The sequence below is a fragment of the Triticum aestivum genome, chromosome 3A, assembly GCF_018294505.1.
Source record: "Triticum aestivum cultivar Chinese Spring chromosome 3A, IWGSC CS RefSeq v2.1, whole genome shotgun sequence".
Taxonomy (NCBI): Eukaryota; Viridiplantae; Streptophyta; class Magnoliopsida; order Poales; family Poaceae; genus Triticum; species Triticum aestivum.
This window is the reverse complement of record NC_057800.1, coordinates 97,084,142-97,096,722: the sequence shown is the minus strand read 5'-3', so window position 1 is coordinate 97,096,722 and position 12,581 is coordinate 97,084,142.

Here is a 12,581-nt window from a genome sequence, read left to right as displayed (position 1 = left end):
CACGTCCCGCGAACTCACGATCCAGTAGAGCTTCCGGGAAGAGTTTCGTCAGCACGACGGCGTGGTGACGGTGTTGTTGAAGCTACCGACGCAGGGCTTCGCCTAAGCACCGCTACGATATGACCGAGGTGGATTATGGTGGAGGGGGCACCGCATACGGCTAAAAGATCAATGATCAATTGTTGTGTCTCCAAGGGGTGCCCCCCTCCCCGTATATAAAGGAGTGGAGGAGGGGGATGAGGCCAGCCTCCTATGGCGCACCCCATGAGGAGTCCTACTCCCATCGGGAGTAGGACTCCCCCCTTCCAAGTAGGAGTAGGAGTAGGATAGGAAGGGAGAGAAGAAGAGAAGGAAAGGGGGAGCGCCGCCCCCCTCCTTGTCCAATTCGGACTTGTAAGTGCATCTAGTGCCCCTTAGTGATTTTGGTGTATTGAAGACTTATAGGTTAAGGGACTAATGCGTTTGTGAGTGTACACAGGTCTATAAGTCTATGAGGGGTTTGATATTTATAGGAAAAGTTGACCCCTAAAAATAAATATCTTCGACTGAAGATTTTGATATTTCTGAAGACTTTCATGAAGACTTTGAAAGTGAAGAAATTGGTGTGTCCGTGAAGACTTGATATTCATGCGAGGAATATGAAGCTTGAAGACTTTCATTTTCATAGTTTTGTTTTTTCTCTTTCTTGAGTCATAGGAAACACCGTACTGTTAAAGGGGGTCGAGGAAATACTAAGGAAAAATTTCCATGTGATGCTCAACTCAAAATCCTACACCTACCAATCCCTTCGAGTGAAGCCATTGGAAATCTCATACAATTCAGTCAATTTCTTCACTGACAGAGACGAAGTTCTTCTGGTCTCTGAGGAATTTGTCCTGACTAAGGAGTTAGGAATTCGCCAGTGCGGATTGCATACACAGTGAGGAACATGATAGCCCTGAGGATTTTGCTACTCAAAATTCCGACGTTGTTGTGCTATGCGCCAGCTGTCCCAAAATATCTATCTACCTAACGGTCATATCATTGAAGGACATTTATGTCTTATCATGTCGGGCTGCTCCCTAGGCTATAAATAGCCGCCCCCTACAACCACTAGCTGGTTGGCTGCTCCGAGAGAAACTCACACTTGTCATTTGAGAGCAACCCATCCTCTGAGGATTTTGAGCGAAAATCATCAAGTGAGGAAAAACCAAAAACCCAAAACCCAAACACCTACAAAGCCCAAGTGATTGAGCATCACTGAAGAGATTGATTCTGCGTGGATCCGACGCTTGTTACCTTTGAAGACTGTGCTTCTTCCAGACGGTTAGGCGTCATGGTCTAGAGCATCCAAGAGGAATTGTGGATTGCCAAGTGACCAAATTTGTGAAGGTTTGGAAGTCACCAGAAGACTTACCACGAGTGCTTGGACGAGGTCTGTGTGACCTTAGTTCAAGGAGAATACGGTGAGGACTGGGTGTCCTGAGCTGCGTGTTCAGGACTGGGTGTCCGGGACTGTGTGTCCTCGAGTTTAAATACTCAGCCGCTCCAACCAGACGTACAACTGAGACAGCAGTTGGAACTGGTCTACCAAATCATTGTCTTCATCAAGCTTACTGGTTCTATTCCCTCAACTCTTTCATTTCCTCATAACTGTGTTGTGTGTTTATTCATATATGTGTTTGAAGACTTTGACTGAAGACTTTCTCAATTTCCTCAGTTCAATTTCTTCAGTCTGTTTGTCTTCATCCTGTGTTATCCCGTGTTTATGCTTCTGTACTCTGTGCCTGTCTTCATTTCATCATGATGACTATGCTTGTATTCTGTTATGTTTACTTTTGAGTACTCATTCCGCTGCTGGTAGTTCTTCGCTAAGGAATTTCCTCACCAGCAAATTCCTCAGTGAAGAATTTCATAAAAATCGCCTATTCACCCCCCCTCTAGTCGATATAACGCACTTTTAATTGGTATCAGAGCAAGGTACTCCCTTGTTCTGTGTGATTTTGGTTTAACCGCCTGGAGTTTTAGTTATATCGACCACAGGTATGATGTGACGCCCCGTGACCGATGTGCCAGGTGTCCTCCAGTTATTCATTGTTGTTTCCTTGTCATTGCTTGCGTGTCATGCATTGCATATCATGTCATCATGTGCATTTCATTTGCATACATGTTCGTCTCATGCATCCGAGCATTTCCCCGTTGTCCGTTTTGCATTCCGGCGCTCCTATCTCCTCCGGTGGTCCTTTCTACCTTCCTTTCATGTGTGGGGGTTAAATATTTCCGGATTGGACCGAGACTTGCCAAGCGGCCTTGGTGTACTACCGGTAGACCGCCTATCAACTTTCGTGCCATTTGGACTTCGTTTGATACTCCAACGGTTAACCGAGGGACAAAAAGGCCTCGTGTGTGTTGCAGCCCAACACCCTTCCATTTTGGCCCAAAACCCACCTAAACCCTCTCCATCATCTCGGTCGCTTGATCACGATCGCGTGGCCGAAAACCGCACCTCATTTGGACACTCCTAGCTCCCTCTACCTATAAATATGTGACCCCCTCCGAAATTCGCGCAGACGAAACCCTAAAACTCCTCCGCGCGCCGCCGGACATTTCGTCCCGCGCCGCCGGACATGTCCGGCCGCGCCCTCCACCTCACTCCGACGAATCAGACGTCGCCACGTCAGCAGCGCCGCCCGCCGCAGCCAACCACAGCCGGCCACGTCGCCACCGTCGCTCCCTGCACCAAGCCGCGCCCGTGCCGGCCTGCCCTTCGCCGCTCCGCCGCCCGACGGTGTCGGCCTCCTCGCCGAACGTAGGGTCCCCGCTGCCCTTGCCCGTCTCTGGCCAGATCCGAGAGGCCGGCACCGCCCCGCAGCTCCACCGCGCCGGATCCGCGCGTCCACGGCTCCGATCCGGCGAGCTCCGCGCCCGTGCCGACGTCGTCTTCTTCAGTTCCGGCTAAAGCTCCAGCGAACGTTGGATTCTGCGCCGTTGACTTTTACCCTGAGGGTATAATATTTCTCTAAGTCCCCGAGATTTCCAGTTTCAAATGCCCATGTTCATCATGTTGTAATTTTGCATCCGTAGCTCCGTTTTAAGCGTATAGCATATCAAAATGTTCGCCTCAGAGAGTGCATCATTTCATCTCATTGCATCATTTTCATTTGAGCTCATCTTGATGCCCGAAATGCTGTTGGAAGAGTGCTATTTGAGTTTATTGTCACATCTGCTACACCAAATAGCTATTTGTCATTTTTGCCATGATTAATGTGTGCATGATATGCTCCTGAGCTTTACATGAGTTTTGTTATATGCCATGCCTTCTTTACAGAGGTGCTATCCGTGTATTTTTGTGATATATGTGGTGACTAGCACAAGCTTGCAAAGTAGTGCATTCGTTAATGCTGATTTCAGGGACTTAGAATTTCTCTAAGTCCTTGATCTATTTTTATCAATATGCCATATGTTCATGTTGTTTCCTAGTTATCCGTACCTCTTTTGAGGATGATCAGTAAGGGTGATTTGTTAATCTTGTAGTGCTCTATTCATCCATTTCTTTGTTTTCAATTATGGAGCACCCTAGCTTGAGTCAATCGAGCTCTACTTTTGCTATTTCATGAATTTGGGCAGATTGTCTACTTGTTAGCGATTTTGCCGAGGACGTTGTTGTTGATCCGTGCATGCTATATTGTTGTTCTTACCATGTCTAGCTTATATAATGTGTATTCTTGATGGGTGTATGCTTAGATTGTCATGCCTTGCTCTGTAGTGAGTGCATCGAGCTCGTTAACATGCCTACTCGTTAACAGATTTGCATGCTCCAGTTTTTCTCTAAGTCTGTAACCTGATTATATTTTTGCCATGTTCATATGCTTGCAATTGTATTTTCTGATCCCTTTTGGCTCAAGGTCACTAAGGGACTTTTGTTAAGCTCTTTGAGTAGCTTCATGCCATGCCTTGCTTTGCCATGTTAAGTTCCTCTAGCATATAGTTTTCATGCTCCAAAGTGTGCTACCTGATCTGAAATTCCAGGCTTGTGTTAATTTCACTAAGTCTGAAACCTGTTATCGTTTGCATTTTTGCCATGCTTGTTTGAACCTATTAATGAATGAATTGGCCGTAGATCAGTGTTCATCTTTTGTCAAGCATCATGGGTGGATCCCTGCCATGTATTTGGTTGTCATGTTTGAGTGCTGTAGCATAATTATCTTGATGCATTTATATGGCTACTTGCTGTTTATCGCAGACCGGTGTCATATTTGTTTTGCTTGCCATTTCCAAACCGTGTCTCCGATTTCGGTGTTCTTTATATCGATTTCAATCGAAATCACCTCACCTTTCCAGTGGAATACTAGGGTTTCCAAGTTGAGGCCAGGTTCAATCATTCATTTGCATATCATGCATATGCATCGCATACCGCATCCCGCATATCATACCATGTTCATGTGTTGGTTGTTTACTATTGTCACATCCCTAGCTTCTGGTGCTGCCTGGTGTTTGCATCATGTTTAAAATTTTGAAACTTGAACTGAGTGAAATTGGAAGCCTCAAAACCCTAAATAAAAGAAGGGCAAAAACCCTAAAAATCTCATTCATTGTTCCAAAATGCCCTTCTTAAATGTTTGATAATTTTTGGCAAGGGTTCTGGTCCCAACCAAAATATTGAACATTTTTAAGGATTTATTTTTGGGACTTTGAATTTAATTCATTAGCTATTTGAATTTGAATTATATTCATATAATTAGAATATAATTTCAAATATCCCTGGAATATTTTATAAGCTTTTGGAAAAGTCCATCTAGCAAAATAAAAATATTCAGCGGAGTTTTTGGCATTGTTTGAATTATTTTAAATTCAAAATAGTGGCAAAATAAATTAATAAAACAAACAGAACAAAAAAATTAAAAAAGAGAGAAGGAACTTACCTGACGCTTACCTGAGGCCCACTCACCTGTGCGGCCTGCTGCAGAAGCCGGCCCAGCCCACCTCCTCCTCTCTGTCGTCTTCCTCCCCCTCGCCCCGAAGCTGCTCGGTGGCGAGCGCCGACGCCGCCCTGGCCACCTCCTGCTTCCCCTGGCCACCTCCTACTACCCCCTCATCGCCCTGGACTTCCTCCGCGACGCCACGACACTTCCCCTGATCCCCCCCTCGCTCTGGACCCCCTCCTCCTCCTCCTCTGCTCTCTCTCTCTCTCGCGATCGACCACGAGCACCCGAGAGCACCGACGAGCTCCACCGCGGCCAATATCCACCCCTCGCCTCGCCGATGCTTCCAGAAGAACCGCCGCGCCTTCCTCATCCTCTCCACCAAGCCATGGAACTACGGACGCGCCACAACGTCGCGGGCATCGCCGTTTCCATCGCCGGCCGCCGAGGATCTTCACCGTCGATTCGCCACCATCGTCGCTTCCCCGAGCTCGCTGACCCTCCCTGCACGATCCCCGTGAGCCCCTGCTTCGTTTCCCCCTAACCCCATGTCTGATTTCGAGCTCTAGCCGCCCCTCTACCGGAGCCGAGACGCTCCGTCGCACGGGCTCGTCGCCGGCGAAATCCCGATGACCATTTGGTCACGGGCGTGCACCCGTTGCGCTAGCCGCGACCCGTAGAGCCCCTCCAGCGCCTCATCTCCCTCGTCTGTGAGCAGCGCCGAACCCGACCGCACCCGAACTCCGGCCGCCGCTCACGAGCTCGCCGTCGGTACCGGCCACCACCGGCACGGCCACCACCACCGTTCGATGCGCACCAGCAAGGGCTCTCCAACGAGCCCAAGCACGGCCTCGCCCGTGCCCTGTAGCGCGTTTCCGATTCACGCCGCCGTCTCGGGCCTCGCCGGTGTCATGTCGCCGGTGGGTTTGACCCACTCTGACCACGGCGGGACCCCCCCCCCTGTGTCCATGACAGGTGGGCCCAGCCCTGTTAGCTAATTAGGATTAGCACTAATCGAATTAGTTAAACTAATTACCCCCTGCTGACACTGACAGTGGGCCCCGTGGCTATTAATTTGGTTAGTTAGAGTTAATTAACTCTGTTAGTCACCTGAGTCACTGACGTGTGGCCCCCACACGTCAGGTTTGACCTGGACCCGCCCTGTTGACCTGATGACGTCAGGGTGAGGTCATGCTGACGCAATATTCCTTTTCTGGAATTTAGTTTATTTTATAATAATCAAGAAATTCCAGAAATAGCTAAAACTTCAATAATTCATAGAAATTCAACCGTAGCTCCAAATTAAATAATTTATATATGAAAAATGATCAGAAAAATCCAATCTATCCATCTGTACTATTTTCATGCATGTTAGAACAACTTATAGCTGTTGTTTAGCACAAAACAAATAAAGAGCATTTGAATTTCACATATGGAGTTTGGTTTTGAATTTAGGGTTCAAACCAACTTCATTTAACTTTGTTGCTAGCTGCATTAGCTCAAACCACAGCATATTGCCATGTCACACTCATGCATCATATTGTTGCATTGCATTGATTGTGTTCTTTCTCTGTTGCCGGTGTTTGTCCCCTCTCGATAGACGTGGTTCGACGATGAGTTCGATGACACCGATGAAGAGCTATATTATCTTCAGAAGTGCCAGGCAAGCAAAACCCCCTTGTTCATTCCGATAAAATCCCACTCTCCCGCTCCTGCTCTCTTTTACTGCATTAGGACAACAACGACATATTTGTTACTTGCTGCGGTAGCTGAACCCCTTTATCGTTTGCATGACCTGTCATTGCCACAGTAAATAGATGAAACCCACTAGCATGAGTAAGAGTTGTTTGAGCCCTGATGTGCCTACTCATTCATGCTTGTTTGTCATGCCTGCTACTGCTTAGAGTTGAGTCAGGTCTGATTCATCGGGGATGAATCAGAGGCGTGTGAACATGTCCTACTGTGTGTGAGCTAAGTGTGTGAACACGATTTGGTAAAGGTAGCGGTGAGAGGCCATGTAGGAGTACATGGTGGGTTGTCTCATTGCAGCCGTCCTCAGGAACTGAGTTCTGTGTTTGTGATCCATGACCAGTTACTACCACACATTGGGTTCCGGTAACTCGACCCCTCTCGACTTATTAATCAACATGATCTCTGTCCAGGAGTTGCAACTAGTTTCTGGTGTTTGTAGGTAGTGTTAGTAGTCTACCAAGTGGCACCCGGTACAGGTGGGCTTGGGACAGACTAGGCACAGTGGCACGGTGTACCAAGTGGCACCCGGATGGTGGGCTTGGGAACCCTGCTCACATCGTTTGGGGCCGTAAGCGACACCCCGGCCGGATCTCCTTGCGGATGGAACCCGAATAGGCGATAAACCTGGACTAGGGACTTGTTCGGTTAGTCAGGTCGTGGCCGACTCCCTCGCCCGGTTTCCGCTTGAAGGTTGCCGAGGTACATGACGTGTACAGGGCGGTAAGTGGCGAGAGCGTGTGTGAAGAAGTGCACCCCTGCAGGGTTAACATCATCTATTCGAATAGCCGGATTCCTCGGATATGGAAACTTGGACCCTTGTACAGTTCATAGACAAGTGAAAGTGGACACTCTAAAATACGCAAGATAAGCATGAGTGCTATGGATGGCGTTCTCGTAGGGAGACGGGAGCGGATCCATAGTGGTGTATTGATATGGTGAATATGTGGACTCGTGTGCGCCACCTCAAAAGAGTTACTTGCAGTCGTAGTTCAGGATAGCCACCGAGTCAAAGCTGGCTTGCTGCAGTTAAACCCCACCATCCCCTTGGTTGATAATGATGCATATGTAGTTAGTTCTGATGTAAGTCTTGCTGGGTACATTTGTACTCACGTTGCTTAATTTATGTTTTTGCAGAGAGACTTCAGTCTCACTAGTAGTTCCACGTGGACTTCGACGTTTAGCTTGTTACCTCAGCTACGATCTTGTGCCCTCGGCAGGATCTGGTAGATAGTCAGGCTTCTCAGCCTTTTTCATTTATAGATGTCTGTACTCAGACATCATAGCTTCCGCATGTGCTTTGACTTGTATGCTCTGATTGTTGGGTCATGAGACCCATGTTTGTAATATCTCGCTCCTCGGAGCCTGTTGAATAAATACTTGAGTTGTAGAGTCATGTTGTGATGCCATGTTGTATTTGCACATATCGAGCATATTGTGTGTATGTTATTGAAATGCTTGGTATGTGTGGGATCTGACAACCTAGTTGTTTATCCTTGGTAGCCTCTCTTACCGGGAAATGTCTCCTAGTGTTTCCACTGAGCCATGGTAGCTTGCTACTGCTCCGGAACACTTAGGCTGGCCGGCATGTGTCCTTCTTCGTTCCTGTGTCTGTCCCTTCGGGGAAATGTCACGCGATGAATATCGGAGTCCTGTTAGCCCGCTACAGCCCGGTTCACCGGAGTCCTGCTAGCCCAGTGCTACAGCCTGGATTCACTCGCTGATGACCGACACGTTCGATGTTGGGTCATGGATGCCTGTCCCTGTAAGTTTGTGCCACTTTGGGTTTACGACTAGTCATGTCAGCCCGGGCTCTTTATCATATGGATGCTAGCGACATCATCATATACGTGAGCCAAAAGGCGCAAACGGTCCCGGGCAAAGGTAAGGCGACACCCGTGGGAATAGCGTGCATGAGGCCGCAAAGTGATATGAGGTGTTACAGGCTAGATCGATGTGACATTGAGTCGGGGTCCTGACAGTTTTGGTATCAGAGCTTGACTGCCTGTAGGATTACCAAGCCAAACTGGTCGAAGTTGAGTCTAGAAATTCTTTAGTTATATAAGGGAATTGATTGTGGGAGGGAACGTAAGGCTCTTTTTACTCCTTATACCTTATGCCCTTCTGATCTGAGTCATCTTATCTTTCCAACGGGGATTAAGAACTAGGCTATCTCTTCTTTCTATCAGGATCACGTGTTACTAATCCGTAGACTTATAAGATTGTTGGATTTAAGCTTGAGTTCAGTTTCTACTACTTCCGTACGTTAACTGTTGATCTCGAAACCTTGATATTGTGCTTCTGGGTGGTTATGCCACCATTTTTGTGAATGTCTCAAGTCTTTTCTGAGCATTTACAGCCGTTATGATGTCCGAGTCATCCCAGGTTTTCAAAGAGTCTGATGCATTTGCAAAATCCTTTTCCTCTGGTTTCAATGTCTTTCTAGGCCAGGTTAATCACACAAATTGTTGAGTTGAGGTACTCTACTGCCTCGACCTTTATGTTGGAGTTATTATTATGACCCTAGGTGTCTCAGGGGATCATCTAGTAGTCTAGCCATGTTTTGTGTTCCCAGTGTGATGATTCTGGCCTGTATTCTCGAAAGCATCCCGTGATGCCACTTAGTAGTAGGTATTCTACTTCTGGGTTTTGAACCCAAGATTACCCTACCTACCTCATGTTGATAGTAATTGCTAGCTCCCTTAGGTTAATAGTAACCTTTGCGATAGTCCTCGAGGTCCGTGGTATATCGTTCTTCCAAATACCATGAACCATTCTTGGCAGGAGTTCTTTTGAACCAAAAGATCACAACTAGAGTGCTTTTGATGAGTTCTCCATTCTATATTGTGAATCTGCCAGTTCTACCTCTCTGCATGGGTTATCCGGAAGAAATATGTTGAACTTTGTTCGACATGCTAAACCATGCATCCACAACTCAGAAAATCGTATGTTCCTTTGAGTTGTCCCGCTCTAGTTGTCTTCTGACCCTCGTCTATCAATTGATAGTCAAGAGTATGTGTGCAATCGTTCATCGATGCCTATTATTCTTGTGGTCCGTCAAGCCATTCTATTCAGGATGACTAGGAGAAACAAACTCCAGTACCTCATCCATATCTAGGATTGGGTCAAAACAATTGTACTCCGCAGATCAAAATGCCAATCCAGCTTTTGCTCTGTTCTACCTTGGAGTATTACCATCTTTTATATCGGGATTATGGTAGGAATTGCACACCATCCTATGAACTCTTGGTACAGTGATACTTCTTGCCATCATTGTTCATTCCTCGGTTCCTGTGTTATTGTAACCGGAATGCCGACAAGTGAATCGTGGTGTGTGAAATCAATACTGCTAGCAACTCTGTTGCTTGGTAGTAAATGGACAATATTCTCATTCTTAGCATGTTGGTTTTTGAATCATCCTTCTAAGACTGATCGTGCTACCTAGTCCTTATTTCGGTGCACCCTTCGATTGATGAGTTAGGATCTTGTCAAGTCCTCACTCATTTGGTCATATCATCTTGCCCTCAAAAGCGAGATTGTTCTCGAGCTTAGTAACATATCGGTGGTTCGTGATTTTTCGAAGATCTTCTCAGTAGTATTACCAGGTTGTCACCTGACCGCTATGTTGAGCTCGTGATCAAGTTGGTTTCTTGTGAACCACTCTCTCTCCAAGATCGATGTTAGATATCCCTGAGCTAGTTGGTTAAGCTAGACAACAACTTGGAGAGTTGGAAGATAAAAGCTTGCCTGACTTAGTTCGTTCCAAAGGGATATTCTTGTGTAGTGTGTGTTGAAGAAAGATGATATCTTCATCGATTGGTCCCTGTGATCAGTTGCTGGACCTATTGTCTTATCAATCCTTTGATTTGAGTGTGGGCTATCGTCAAATCAAATCAGAACCAACGATATTCGTAATGTTGTCTTACTCGTGGATTTTCCTTGAGCATACACCATTATATTCTTTGGTCTGACCAGTGCTATCACCGTGTTCACTTAACTATGGAATTCCTTTTAAAAGGGAACCCGGATGAATTGTTGTTGAGCCCATTGACAACATCCTTATCTCCTCCATGATTTTGTTGAACATTAAGTTAGTGCTGGAAACTTTTGAAAGCATTTGTTCATGCTAGCTCATGAAGCATATGTTCGTATGTAAGAGGTGACTTCCTCTAGTTCATGTGCATTGGATGCAAGTTGCCGCCGTGGACTCGAGAAAGTCAATGTTGTTTCCTTTGGAATCATCCCAAATCAGTCATGCATACGTGCGAAGTATTCTGTGGTTCGGAGACTTGCAACCTCCATTCCATATGTATATCCTAGCACACCAAGCCACTGATTGAGTTGTTCAAAGATAAAGGAGTCTGTCCAAGGTGAACTCTTTGGACTTCCACGCGTGGAGACTTCGATGTCATTAATGATGGTTCCCCACCTGAACTCGGTAGTGTTTTGTTGTAAGACTACCATGTGATAATGTTTGTCTGGGACAACGTGTTCACATGTGTGTAGCAGAACCAGCTCATGTTTTGGAGCTTGCTATCGTAGTTTATTTCTTTAGAATCTCGCAACGTCATTTCGTCGATTTGTGTTGCAAACTTTCATTTTTCTTCCTAGACTCGATGGGTCTGGAATATCCTGACACCAACCAGATTTGAATCTCAGGCAGATATAATGGTTGGAACATTTCCCAAGAACTATAATACTGGTCCCTCGATAACCGGTAAAGTGGATGTCATGGCCAACACACCCAGCCGGAAGACCTATTATTGTAGTATCTTGATTGAAGAAGTTGGCCACCTCCCCATAAGGATTTCATAGGATTTACCTCCGTAACTGTTCCTTATGGATTCTATTGCTCCCGAAGTCCTACCTTTACTTGATGTTCTAGTTATCAAACCATATCTATGAGTGGGATACACTAGCACGTCAAGGAGAACATTAGAAGCGGAGTGCTAAATGTCTCTCGGTCGATCATCCAGATTTTATTTCCTTGGCCCCGCCAAGGGTGAAATCTGAGATAGTGCTATCTTCCTTTGCATCTGCATCATCCATCATCATTCATCATGGTAGTATGTTGTGTTGTTAGCACCCTTGACACGGATGTTGGTAAAAGCTTGATGAATATGGAAATGCTCAAGTTCTTGAGAGCACGCACAAGCGCTACGTGTTATCATCGGCACTAACTGGGATTCCTCTCAGTTTCCTCGGCAATGCTATGACCTTTTCAAACAGTGAATTCACTCTCTATTGTTGGGTTCTTCCCCAGTTACCAGAATCATTCCCATCATTTGCATTTTGTTCCCGGCTTGCACCGCCAATGTGCCATTCTACCATGGGTCTCTTCCATTTCCGGTGATAAGCAAATTCATCCATTACGTTGTCTTCAACAAGGTAATCCACATCATCCAAGTCTGGGTATGCCATTCTACTGACCCCCGCCAATCGATTGCTGTGATTTGCCTTAGGCCGATATAGAGAGTCTCAATGATCTCTATATCAATGGTAATTCTTTTTGCCACTTAAGGGGATATATCTACGAGTCACCTTCCCTAAGGTGCATCGTTATGGTATCATGGCAATTCAACTCCTCGCTACGTTGACAACCGATCACCACATTCTTAAGTCTGGAAATGTTGTCTACCTAGTGAACCTTTGTCATCTGCTTCACTCCATTCCTATGGATGTGTGCTTCGTCTCTCAGCTCGAGAGATGTTGCTATGTCTCATACCGTGGATTAATCCGGAGTTGTTCGACCTTCGGGAAGAACAATTCTTTTAGGGTCTTTCCTTTCCTCTCATTGTCATGATAGTTGGAGTTCTCAAGGCAAGACTTCGAGACAATGATGGTGAACGAATCAACGTTCAATTGAAGTGCACCCTGGATCGTGAAGATTATACTAGTTTGCGTTTCCCCTTCGTCTTACCCTACACTTGA